We start from the raw sequence: 12,783 nt of genomic DNA on the forward strand, positions 1-12,783 counted from the left end.
CTGGAAGAATTACTTTGACTGTAGAATTATGAGAAGATTTGAGATAGTAAGTTGGTTATAGGGATAGGAATAGTGTAAGCCTCTTCCTGCAGGCACTTTAACTTACAGTGCATCGCACTTGCAAACTGTTTTGCCGTGCTAGAACGTGCCTTTTTTCACTCACTGAGAAATGTAGTCTGGCTGGAAAATGGCAGCAGCCTCTAGAAAGGGCTTTGCCCTGCCAGTGAGTGGTACAGGCTATGTTCCAACCCAGGTCCTTTATGGATTTCAGTGGGCAATATTTGACAGTCTTTAAGTGGTAGGACGTGCAATTCAGATGTTTGCTGCTTTGTATTGCCTATAAGCTATAAACCTGCTTGTCTGGGAATGCTGTTCCTAAGACACAGGAAAAGCTGTTTTACTTCTAAATATTGAACGTTAAGAGCTGGAGCTGATTGAGGCTTTTTCTCAGTGGGGTTCTCCTGAAAAGTGTGCTGAATTTGGAGGATTATTATGGGACATATTGTTTGAACTGAAACCTTGTTTCTTACAGATCCGACAAGCAGGCTTGTCAGCTCTGGTTCCTGGCAGCCCGTTCTCCCTTGGAGGCTGTTCCTGTATTGCCTGTGGTAACTGCTCAGCTGCTGGTTCACGTTCACAGAGCCAAGATGCTCAAGCCACGTGCCCCGGTCTACACATAACAGTGGAAACTGAATGTAAGCAAGTCTTACTAAGCCTGAGCTTTCTGACTGGAGAGTTTGTTGCCTTGCACCTGATTATATCCAATGTACAGTCACTGTGAACTATCCAGGAAGCAGAGGAGCAAGCCAGACCCCTGAGTCAACATAAAAGCCAGAGCTGCTAATTGCCTATTTTCAATAAATCTGCAATCCCCTAAACTGTGTGAACAGCTGGATAAAAAAAAAAAAAAAAAAAAAAAAAGCTACCTGGAAGCATGATTTCATGATTTGCAAGGAACAAGTTGTAAAATTTCTCCCCAAAGTTGACTTGGTTTTTCTTTCTGAATTTTTGGGTAGTCACCTCATCTTCCTGGACCGAACTAAAGTATTTCCTTTTTCCTTTATCCCTTTCTATGGGGTAGTGTATTTTTCCAACTAGCAATTCTTGTGTCTCGTTCAGATACTCTGAAATGAAAAAAAGAATATCTGCTTAGTGCAAAGCATATGAACGACCCCTGCTGAATTGAATCTGGGCATCTGCTCAGCCTTTGCTAACGTGAGCAGCAGCCTCTAAAGCTCTCCACATGCTCTTTACTCAAGTCTTAAATTACACTATGATGAAACCCAAGGAACACAAAGAGCACAGGAAAAAACTTAAGTTGAGATTTATGCCTCATTGGTGCTTAACAAAGAAAAACTCCAGGGACTGTGCTGTGCTGAGATCTTCAGGTTAGGATTTTCCTTATTCGTTCATTAATTTCACATCAAATGTTCATAGCACTGCATTGTGGATCTACAGCATAAATTATGAGCTTTGAAGCCTAATTATGCCAAAGAAGAAAATATCAAACAAACTTCAGCTTCTGTTTATGTAATTTGAATGATTTAATCTTTTTTTTTTTTTTTTTTTGCTTTTAAGACCACAACAAAACTATAGTAAATATAGTCCTATGCCACTCAGCTCTGCCAGCAAGCTAATTAATTTCTATGTGGTCTGATTGCTGAGGTCAAGCATCCTTTAAAAAATTATTTCTACTTCTCCCTTCCACTAGGAAGAGTGACTGCACAACCTTGCAAATTGAAGAAGGGTTGTTTCTGAAAGAGTGTGTAGAGGTCAGATGTAAATATTTCTGCAAAAGGGCACAAGAGCAGAAAAAAGAAGGGGCAAGTGTAGTAGCTTATGACATGTCCAAACCTCAGCGCAGCACCTGAGGGACCATCAGCTCTCAGACTCTCATGGAGAGGAAAGCAAAATGGCAGTTTATTGAAAGACACAGGCACTTATATACTAGTAGCAGAGCCAGCTCCTTCATGGGCGGTTTTCTACTTAGTTCCTACGTTTCTGTCACAACACGTGATCTTCCACATCGCCACATCCCTATGTTACTACAGGGCAAGAAATTAGGAATCACTTCAATGGCAAATGATTGAGGTGGAAAAATCTTCATGAGTTAACTTCATGATCATGCTTGGGTCTGTGTGATTAAAAGTACTCAGCTACCAAAGAGCAATATAAAAGGTGTAAGGATCAGGTTAAAGAAGAGTGCATAGTTTAAGAAGAAGCATGGATGAGTTGCTGTATGTGATTTGTCCTTATGAGAATCTCACAAATATTGTTCAGAGTTTGGAAGAATCGATGCTATTATTGACAGAGGTAAAAAAAAAAAAAAAAAAAAAAAAAAAGATACTTCCCTCGTTACTATAACAGCTCTTCTACACAATTAGCAAGACCTATTCTATGTGAATATGCAGTGTTCAACTCTAGGGCCCCCAACATAAGGACACAGACCTGTTGGAGTCAGTCCAGAGGAGGGTCACAAAGATGATAAGAGGCTGGAGCACCTCTGCTGTGAAGACAGGCTGGGAGGGTTGGGGTTCAGCCTGGAGAAGGCTCCAGGGAGACCTTACAGCAGCCTGCCAGTACATAAAGGGGCCGACGAGAGCTGGGGAGGGACTTTCTACAAGGACATGCAGTGATAGGGCAAGGGGTAATGGCTTCAAACTGAAAGAGGGTAGATTTAGGAATAAATTCTATACTGTGAGGGTGGTGAGATACTAGTACAGATTGCCCAGAGCAGCTGTGGATGCCCCATCCCTGGCAGTGTTCAAGGCCAGGCTGGATGCGGCTGGGAGCAGCCTGGTCTAGTGGAAGGTGTCCCTGCCCATGGCAGGGGGGTGGGAACTTGGTGATGTTTAAGGTCCCTTCCAACCCAAACCATTTTATGATTCTATGCAATGGTTCTAAGATGAGATGGCTTAATTCCCTGGCACTTCAGCTTTTGGCCTGCTTGAAGTGGATTTGAAATGATAAGTGTGGGCTAATTAACTTTTTTCTATTTTTCCCAGGAGTGCAGCTATGCTTTTTAAACAAATGTTATAGAGGAAAATGCACTAAATCAGTCTGAAATATTTTCTGTCATCAGTTTGAGCTTTGTAGAACTAGTTTGACATTTCTGCTGTTTCAGACTCCTAGCTAATATTCATAATCAATTTGATTAAATACCTAACAACATGTATCACCAGTAATATGATTCTAATTTGAATTCTAAATTTAATTTTTTAACAAGGTCTGTTCTAACCAGGAAAAAAAGTGAATCAGGTTCACATAAGCAGTCTCTGTGGTTACAGGTAAACTACTCATTTGCAATCCAACATCTGCACAATAGTTTTCATGACTGAAAGTGAAACTTGCATTCTTATGAATGTCAACAAATCCACTTTTTGCATGTACTAGATTTGGGAGAGACCGAAGCCCCCAAACTCCTTCACAGAGTTGTATTTGAGCACCAGTGGTAGGATTTCAAACTTACTGAAACTGGGTGCCAAGTTTGCAGTCAATGAAAAGTGCAAGACTGTGAAATAAGATAAACTGGCTGAAACACTTCAGTATACTAGAGATGGAATGATTTACATAGCCTGGAATTTTCTGTTTGGTTGATAGTGTTCTCAGTATAACATAGCTTACCCAGCTAAGGTGGCTTTGTTTTGGGTTTCTGGTTTGTTTTTTGGTTGTTTTGGGGTTTTTCTTTTTCTTTTTTTCTTTTTTTTTTCTTTCTGCAGAGGAATATTTCAATATATGAAACTTCTAGCAGAAAACAATTCTACGTGAAAAATCAGAAATATTAGTAACAGCCATGACATTAACTAAGGTGATTTTGTCTGAATATCCATTATTATTGGTTTAGACAACAGGAAGAAGTGCAGAATTGTGAAGTTAACAATGTGTGAATAATTCATGTGATTTAAATTAACAATAAATAAATAAATAGAGGCCATATGTTGAACCAACCTGCCTTTAACATTTTGGAACATTTGTTTTCACCTCCACAGTTATGATCAAGAAGGCGTAACAGGGTATTTCAGCAATTGGGTTTGGGTTTGGTTTTTTTAGGGAAAAAAAGAGCACCCTCTGTTCCAAAGGATTTGTGTGATGTTCATCCTTTCTTAAATTTTACATATTTTGCACAATCTGTGGGTTAATTAATTACCAACTCCCATAGTAGATCATGCACCTTTATAATGAAGAGATAATTGGAAATTTCTGCTTGGGTATGGAATGACTGAAAAGGAGAGCAGACTTGGTTGGTCCATTGGAACTGTTTCTAGAAGATTCTACAGGTAGGATGGGGAGTGGATGAGGTGCACAGACTCCAATCTGGTGTAAAAAGAGTAGCCCGATAGTGATGGTTTTGCTTTTTCCTGGACACACTGGCAGAGGACATAAGTTCCTAAAGCAGACATCCGTATGAAAGATTTTGGTGATGATTCCGCTGAGGAAATAGAGGCAGAGTTACTGTACCACATCAGGGATGTTTGTGTTGGTCTGCTTGGTCTCAAGATCGTACTTGAGATCTAAGTAAATGCTGTAAATAATGAACAGCTGTGGGGTTGTTTTCCTTTGATTTAATAACGTACTTGGACCAAAATATATTTTTATTTTATCAGAGATTTTATATGAGAGCTTCATGGTTGATGAAAAGCTAAAAATGGGAGCAAAGATGCTATACTAAGGTTTATTAGTTTTTTCTCCATATTTTTCTAAGAAAAATGTTTCTGACAACCTAGGAAAGTATATTGCAAAGAAATGTGTTTAAGAGATTGTGGCCAGCCACAAAGGTTAATATCCAAGTTAAATAGTTGCAGAAAAGAGAAAATTAGAGCAGTTTAATGGATTGGAAATTGGTTGAAGGGAAGAAAAAAAAAAAAAAAGGAAAATAAAAGAGAGAGAGTAATCTTAAATGTAGCCTTGGACACAACTTGGTATTATGTGTTCAGTGCCAGCCCTGTTTCAGTAAAGAATGCATATGGTTGGATAGTTCAGTTTAGAGTGGGTAAAGGTGTACAGAAAACGCTGGAAAACATTTATGTGTTTTGGGTGTATATCTTTATTCAGAGGATGTTACAAAACACCAGATAAATATATTCAGAAGGGGGCTTTCAGAGAAACCACCTCGTGATTATGACTAGACTACTGTCATGATTCACGTAGTTCTTGGGGGAGGTTTATAGCCACATGCAGTTTCATAACGCTTAAGCTTGGAATTGATAAGGAAAAATCCTATTAACGTGCAGAGTCAGAGTAATCCTATTAATTATATAAGCACTAATTTAATTAATTTAGAAGTCCTCAAATCATTCCACTAACATTTTCACCAACCTTCACAGCATTGCCATTAGAGACCACTGATGCTCCATTTTAGCTTCCCAAGAGGGACACAATTAGTACAGTTATGACAGTGTTCTAAATGTTATACCCTGTGAAACCTAAAATGCTTCTTTTAGTTTACTATCCATTACCATTAGTTTACTATCTATCCTGACCATTTCCATCTTGTTAGTCTACATGCTACAGTGACAGTAGGTCAGTAGATACCATGAAAACCCACATGTTCTTCTGATACACCTACTTCTCTCCAATCTTAACTTGCCTCAGACTTAACAAGAATTAGGCAGAGCAACAACTAGTAGAACTGCATGGCACCACTTCTGATGGAGATTGCCAATCAAAGGCACAGTACTGGAGAAGGAGGGGAAAAATAGGATTGAACCTCTGAGCAGAGTTTTGCTGTCAGACCTTCCAGCCACTTAGTTGGGTAGCTGGGAGAAACAAACCTCACACATAGCTTTTTGATATCAAGACTTTTGGAGCTTTAAAGTTCAACACACTGTTACAATGCATGTGGATATAATGCTTCTGGGGTGTGTTAGTGATTCTTTACAGTGTGATGCAGGTATGCAGCTGCCTCTGAGCTAGCACGAGGACCTCTGGGGCAGTGTTGCGTTGTTCAGTCCAGAACTGTTAGGGAGCCCGGTAAGTCCGTGCCCCACAGCTGCTCACCTGACAGAAGGGTGGTGCCTCCATGGGAGCTAGAAGGTTACATTGCTCATGTAAGTCAGCCAGTGCGTATGCATCTGTCAGCACCTGTCAGTAATTTAATTTTGAAATTGTTGCTTTCACAGACTACTGTATAGTGGAAGCCCTTTTTGCTTTCCAGCACACCAGATAGCTGTGGATGGCCCTTGTGTTTGATGTGATGAATGGTACTATCATCCATGACCAGTTCAGGTGAATATTTTTCTGCTTTATAAAGGTCTGTGTAAATTTTAGATAGTTTGGCTGAAATCAAGCATTGCAATTACATTCAGAGGAAGATGATAATTGCTGTGGTGTATGGTAGAATACAGCACATTTGCTTTAATAATTCCTAGCATCTCTCAAACTGAGGGACATATTTAAAAAACGCTGCACAGTCCAAGAGTACTGTTGCTTGTTTGGCCATCTCTGTTGCTGCTTATATGTGCTAGAACAGCTGAAACTATTATTTATGTGCCTTACTCAGATGCTGCTTCCTGAGGGTGACTCCTCTATAACTGACCTGTAACTGTGTCTGAGAATTATGTCATTTTTTGACAAGTTGAACATGTTCAGTGCGTGTAACCATTCCTGCCTGTGTAAGTGGCTTCACTTTCCTGTTTCCACATGCTGTGATACTTCCCATTGCAGTCTCTTTGAGGCTGTTATTTCTGCTTTTACTAGCCATTGGTACTCCCAAGTCAAACAAGAAGTGTTTCAACTGTTGTACCTTTAATTTCAGTTGCTTTGAAGCAGCTATCTTTTATAGTGTTAATGATTTAGAGAAGTTTGTAGTTACCCAGTGTCAACATAACAGGTTCCTTTCCCTTGTCCCTTTCTCCTTGGAGGGGTGCATAATGTAAAAGCAACTCACAGGGTAACGATTTTAGTTCTTGGTCTGATATATCAGTATACAAGTGAAGTTGAGCAGATGTTTACATTAACATTTAATTGAATTTATAATGAGCTACCATGTTACATACATTAGTAATAAGCATTAACCAAAATAAAACAAAACATTATGCATGTGCCCTCAGTAGCAGCATGACATTAGAAAAAAATCCCTCTGCAGCTGAAATTGTTACTGTTGGTGGGACGAGAGGTATAAACTAGCTGTAGCTGTTCATGCTTTTTTTTCTTACTGTTCCAAATGGGAAGGGGATTTGGGCTGTCAGAGTTGACTTCAAGGCCTGCTTGGGCCCGTTACAGGAAATCTGAAGCCTTGGAAAGATGAAGGATAATCACGATGAGTCTCTGTTTTGGCACACTCAGTTCAGAACAAGCCTTTCTACAGACAGGGCTGCATCTGAAGGCTGTTGCATTCAACTGGAAATTTTCTACTGGTGTCACTAAGTTATGAATGGGGCCTCATTAGAGAAATATTTTTTGCCATTTAGGAGACACACAGACTACTATGGATGAGGAAAAGATCGCAGAGGTTCCCATGCTGCTAATAGCAATGGGGAGAACTGATTGTAGTGTCCTTTTTTAGTGCACTGGGGATGGTTTCCAGGCCATGGTTTTTCTCTTGCCTGTGTATCCAATATGTCCCATCTAAAATTTCTGCCTGTATGAAGCAATTCCTCATCTATTGGCTCATTTTTTATTTTTTTTTTTTGTAGTACTATACTGATAATTTGACAGCGGGTCTCTAAAAGATGGTGTTAAGCTTTTCTTGTTTCCTCTGTCTGTGTTGGAATGCTGTCTGTATACTCACTGACTATATTTTTTTGGCTTAAATCAGCTTTAGGCTTAGCATTTAGTAGGTCAAGGTACAGGCCAATTGATATATCTGACATCCCAAGGTTTGTTCAAGATTAATTCAGATCCCACATCCCACATTTTCCACTTCTGTCTTGTAAATTATCCAACTCTTTCTTTAAAATAGGGCTGTTTTCAAGTAAGATTCTGAATGAGTGTAACAAAATCCTAATGTCAGCCCATGAAATAAGATTAGAAATAAAAATGTCAGAACCCTGCAACCTCCTGTCTATACCTGTTAATGTTCTGGTTGCCCAGAGTGCTCTCAGAATGGCATCCATCTTGTTATTTAAAGTAACAAAATTTATCACATCAATAACGGTAGTGCTGTTATTTTAGCTAATATATTAATTTACCCTTACTCTCATGTTCATTTCTGTCAGTTTTCAATATAGACTTTCCTCTTTGTCACTTCTGAAGGCTGAAAATGAATGTTACTGAAGGCAAGAAGCAGCTGGTAATAAGAAAATTATTAGAATTATTGGTCTGTCCACAACAGCCATAAGGCCCATTTAACAGAATTATAGCTGTTTATGAGGAAACTCAGTAATGCTTCACCCTTTTGTCAGCTGAGTATTATCTATCTACAGGAAGGCATAAATACCTATCATGTTGGTAGCAAACCTGAAGAAGAGATTATGCTCAGAAATAAGTGGTGCTGGTGGTGCTGGTGGGGGTTTTAATGGAGGTAATTCTAGGAACTGTGAATCGCCCTTTTATCTCAGTGAATTGTTAAATCTCATATTTCAGCATCACATGCTGAGCACCAAAGCAGTAACTCAAGCATGCTGCAAACTGGTGAGAATTCTTCCCCCACCATATTTATTTATGTGTTCTAGTTGCCTGGGTTTCTTTCTGTATTTTGTTTGAGTTACCTTAGTGTCAGAACAGCTAAATTCACAAGCTGGCTAAAGAAATCTTTACACAAGTTATGAATTAACAAGATGCATTAATTACAAGAAATGTAATTAATTCACTACCAGCAAATTTAAAATGCATAATCCTTAACATTAGATAGGCTCAGCAGTATCTCACGGATACTACGATTATTGATGTGTGCATGACTGTTCGGTTTCACATCCTTTTGACTTTGAGAAACTGAAGTACTGAATGAGTATTTTACAGTCTGTCATATATTTTTGTCATTGTGAAGAATCCCTTAAAGCAGAACCTCAAAAAACAAACACTTTGTTCTGTGTCTGATGTTTGATGATGTTGATTTTAAAAATATCTGTTCCTGTTTATTAATTACCATGTTATTCTCTGTGCAGTTCCCCAATACAAAGAATGTGATGACCATAGGAGGCCCCTCTTATGAACATTTTTTTTAAAAAAAAAAGTTCCTGCAAAATGCTCATAAAGAATTAGTCAATGATTAAGGAGAATGTCAGATGATTAATGACAGTTGAGACTACATAATATTGGGAAATTGATATGCCTACGTAACGACGACATAAATTTGTTTGCCATCCGGTCTGCTCTTTGGAAATGGGTCATCTTGTATTGTGGTCTTATTGTGACAGAGGTTATAGCTTTATAGTTTTTAATAGTTTTACTTAGTAGGAATAAGATATACTTTACTGAAACCAAGGATCTAGTACTTGTTCCAAAAATGTATGCATTACTCTGATATGAAGTCATTCTATGATGTTTAACTGAAAAAGTCAGAAATATTCTTTAACGTTGGCATTGGGCTCTTATACAAGAAGTTATTAAGCTAAATGGAACTACTTGTGCTCAAACCTGAATCTGTCATGGTGCACGAGGTCATGAGTTAGACACCAGGATGAAGCTCTGACAATGTTATTGTTGGTTCTCTTCCATCCAGGAAAAAAAACCTTTCCATTAAATTGCTAAAAATAACGTGACATAGTTAGTACAGCCTTGGGAAAAGCAAGTTACTGGCTAGAAATTTCTTTGTCAGAAGCATTAACACTTTTTTGGGGGTAAAAAATATGTAAGATTACAGTAGAAATTCACATCTTCATTTTAGTATGTCTTTTTTATTTTAAATTTTATTCAACACACTCTCTACTTGCTAGAAAACAATCATTTTTCTGAAATAATTAAATATAGGTTTTGTTGATTTTGTATGGATTTAATAAAATTCCCTGAAATGAGGGTTTAGTGAAATGCAACAAAGTATTTCTTTCTCTGTCATTGTTTCCATTGTAAGCTATGTAGAATATTTCAATTTGTTTCTTTGCGACCTATATAATGATTTTCCTCTATTTCCCATTACTTATGTTATCCATATACAATTATTTTGTGGATTTCTTGCATGCAACTATGTCAGTCACATCTTTTAGAAGTCTTCATCAAGTTCTATTGAAGTGCAAACATTTTTATTTCTGTGTGTTTTCCAAGTTTTAAAAAAGCAGTAGAGCTACTGATTTACTTGCAATCCTCTGACATATTGCAAAGAAAAAAGATGAAATTAAGATCTGCAATGTAAGTCTTTGTTCAACAAAGCACAAGTTTTAAAAATAGAAATTTAGTATATTGATAAGTTTGCATATAACAGTGAAGAGACAGTGAAGAAGTAACACAGCTAAACTTGTTTATTCACTTAATAACAACCTGTACATGAAACGTATTCTAAGACCTAGAAAATGGACAACATTTTATGGACTTTGAATTGGGTGGACATCTGGAGAAATTATACCGTGTAATGAGATTTTTTGGCTATTTTTCTGGTTCTTGGTCTTATACCATACAAATGTTCACTTAATAATCATACATACATACAGTGTAATCACATTACTTATCTTTTCCTAGAGACTAAGTAATTCAACTGCATTTCTATGGCTTCTAATTATACCACTGGAATTAGAATTTAGACATGAGAGCTGATAACTTAAAAGAATACTTGTGTAGCAACAGTAGAACAAACAGTAGGAAAAATTAAATTGCTTACATTTTTCAATACTGCAATACTATGGCTAGGCACTGTTTCCCAAGCTTCTTATTTTTAATTTGAAAAGATAAATCAGCATCATTACATTCCATGATTTTTCTTTTCAAACAAAATGAATAAAATAGTTGCTGCTACTACTTACGTGACTAATTGAAGGCTGAAAATGACAAGCAGTTTCAGAGAATGAAACAAGATACAGAACATCAGAGAGAATGATAGGAGACAGGAAGAAGGTCTGATGTTTGTGTTAGAAAGAGTTACTGGGTGTAGAAAGGGAACTAAAATAAAAGGTAGTTGCCATATGTAGCAAACATCAGTGAATTCACAGGAGTTTAGAAAATAGAACTATTGAATCAGTGAAAGCTATACATTATTGTTCATTTTATTGGTTTGTTCTGAAGCTTCTTCTTTCTGCTGATATTTTGGTTTGAGGTAATTCCTACTTCGGCTCTACAAGGAAAGGCAGTTTGAGGTTCTAGGAACTCTTTCCTTTTTGTGTTGATGTAGATGCCTTGACTAACCACCAAGTACGCAGCAGCTTCCAGCTTGCTCTTGTCATCTCATCAAATGTAGATTCCTGGGTGAGGAGGTAAAGGTATCATTGCTCCTAGAATTCTCAGGTTGGTTTTGGGTTGTGGTTTTTTTTTTTTTTTTCCTTCTTTGTAACGAAAAAAGGCAAGAAACCTTGATGCATCTGAAAGAACAGGTCTGAGCTTCGTTCTCATGGGGAAAAAAGAGCTAGGGGACTGCAGACAGTTTAGGATCTGGTTAAGTTGCAAGGCAAATGTTCCTAGACTGGACTACTTCAGATACCATGGAAAGCCAATGTACAAGATGTATAAGGTAGATGGCTGTGTTAGGCTGCATGTTATATTATACAGGTGAATAAGAAAGTGAAACTTCTTTTAGAAGTGTAACAATAGGATGATTCCAGGACATACTGCAGAAAGAAACGTAGAAGTGCACCCAGTGAAAAAAAGAAGCTTATTATTGCAATGATTGATTTAATCTTCTGGTGAATAGAAATGTCAAAATAACCCAAAACCTAGACAAAGCCAACCACAAGGCTACAAGGGAGCAAATCGTAGAGTCCCTCAGGACCTGGAAATTGGCGTGTCAGTCACTGATGTGAAAGGGACAGGTTTGCTTGTAGGATTGATGCCATGTTACTATTCCATCTCAGTTCCTATGACAAAAAGTGGCAGTGTTTCTTTGCTCAGGAGACTTCCCTAAATTGGTCTTTCCTCTGAAAAAAAGCTGTCAAAGTCAATCATGTCAAGGAGATGACATACTTATTTTTAACATAATTTAGAAGCAAGTTTTCCCTATGTAACAGACACATAGTAATTCCTCCAAACACTTAGCAAGGTTAGTTTAACTATTAGATGACATAAAAGACTGTCTGACCAATTTGAAATTTTCAGGTCTGGCTGTTGGAGTTGTGTTTGTCCAGATCAATTTCGTGGGCTAAAATTACTGTGAAGTACCGATTTTCTGTCCCACATACTCCTGTCTGTTGCTTTCAAGGCAAATTTAAATGCTTTTGCTTTAATGTAAAATCCTGGTCTTCTGTTTCATTACAGATTCATTAACGAACTGTGTTTAATGATTTAGCAATAGAGAGGTAGTCTATTGCTTTCTGTGCTGTGCCAGTGATTTTTGAAAAGTCTTGAGCCTTTTGCTAAATGGCTATTGAGTATATATGTTGTCCACATCTGCATATGTTGCAATTCCACAGTACACTAGCTACGTTTCTCAGGTCTGCCAGCTACCCATCCCATACAGTACAAATTCTGTCTGCATTGGCACTGAAGGCTTAACTTGAGACTTCTAGAATTTATCACCATGTATTCAATCAATACATCAAAGTAAAAGGATTTAAAATTTCATTCTTGATCACAGGGTTCAATACGAAAAGGAAAAGCAGGTACCGAGGAAGCTCATGTCACTGTACTGCCTGTTACTGAGAGGGCAGCAGGGTCAACACTGTATCGCTCGTTTTAAATCGGGTATGTTTAGGGCTCATCCTATTTATAGTGGCATCTAAAGCATTGGATAGCAATAGCAGAAGATTCCCATGGTATTATGTGTAA

At 37.9% G+C, this 12,783-nt stretch overlaps 1 long non-coding RNA gene across 1 annotated transcript in view; it reads left to right on the forward strand.

Annotated features, from left to right (window-relative positions):
* LOC130158973 (uncharacterized) overlaps nucleotides 1–12,783 on the forward strand; it is a 47,346-nt gene that overhangs the window by 12,637 nt on the left and 21,926 nt on the right. Inside the window, exon 2 of the long non-coding RNA XR_008825572.1 lies at nucleotides 533–695. This is a non-coding gene — a long non-coding RNA (uncharacterized LOC130158973). The remainder of the gene's footprint in view (nucleotides 1–532; nucleotides 696–12,783) is intronic.

This window comes from Falco biarmicus, chromosome 14, assembly GCF_023638135.1.
Source record: "Falco biarmicus isolate bFalBia1 chromosome 14, bFalBia1.pri, whole genome shotgun sequence".
Taxonomy (NCBI): Eukaryota; Metazoa; Chordata; class Aves; order Falconiformes; family Falconidae; genus Falco; species Falco biarmicus.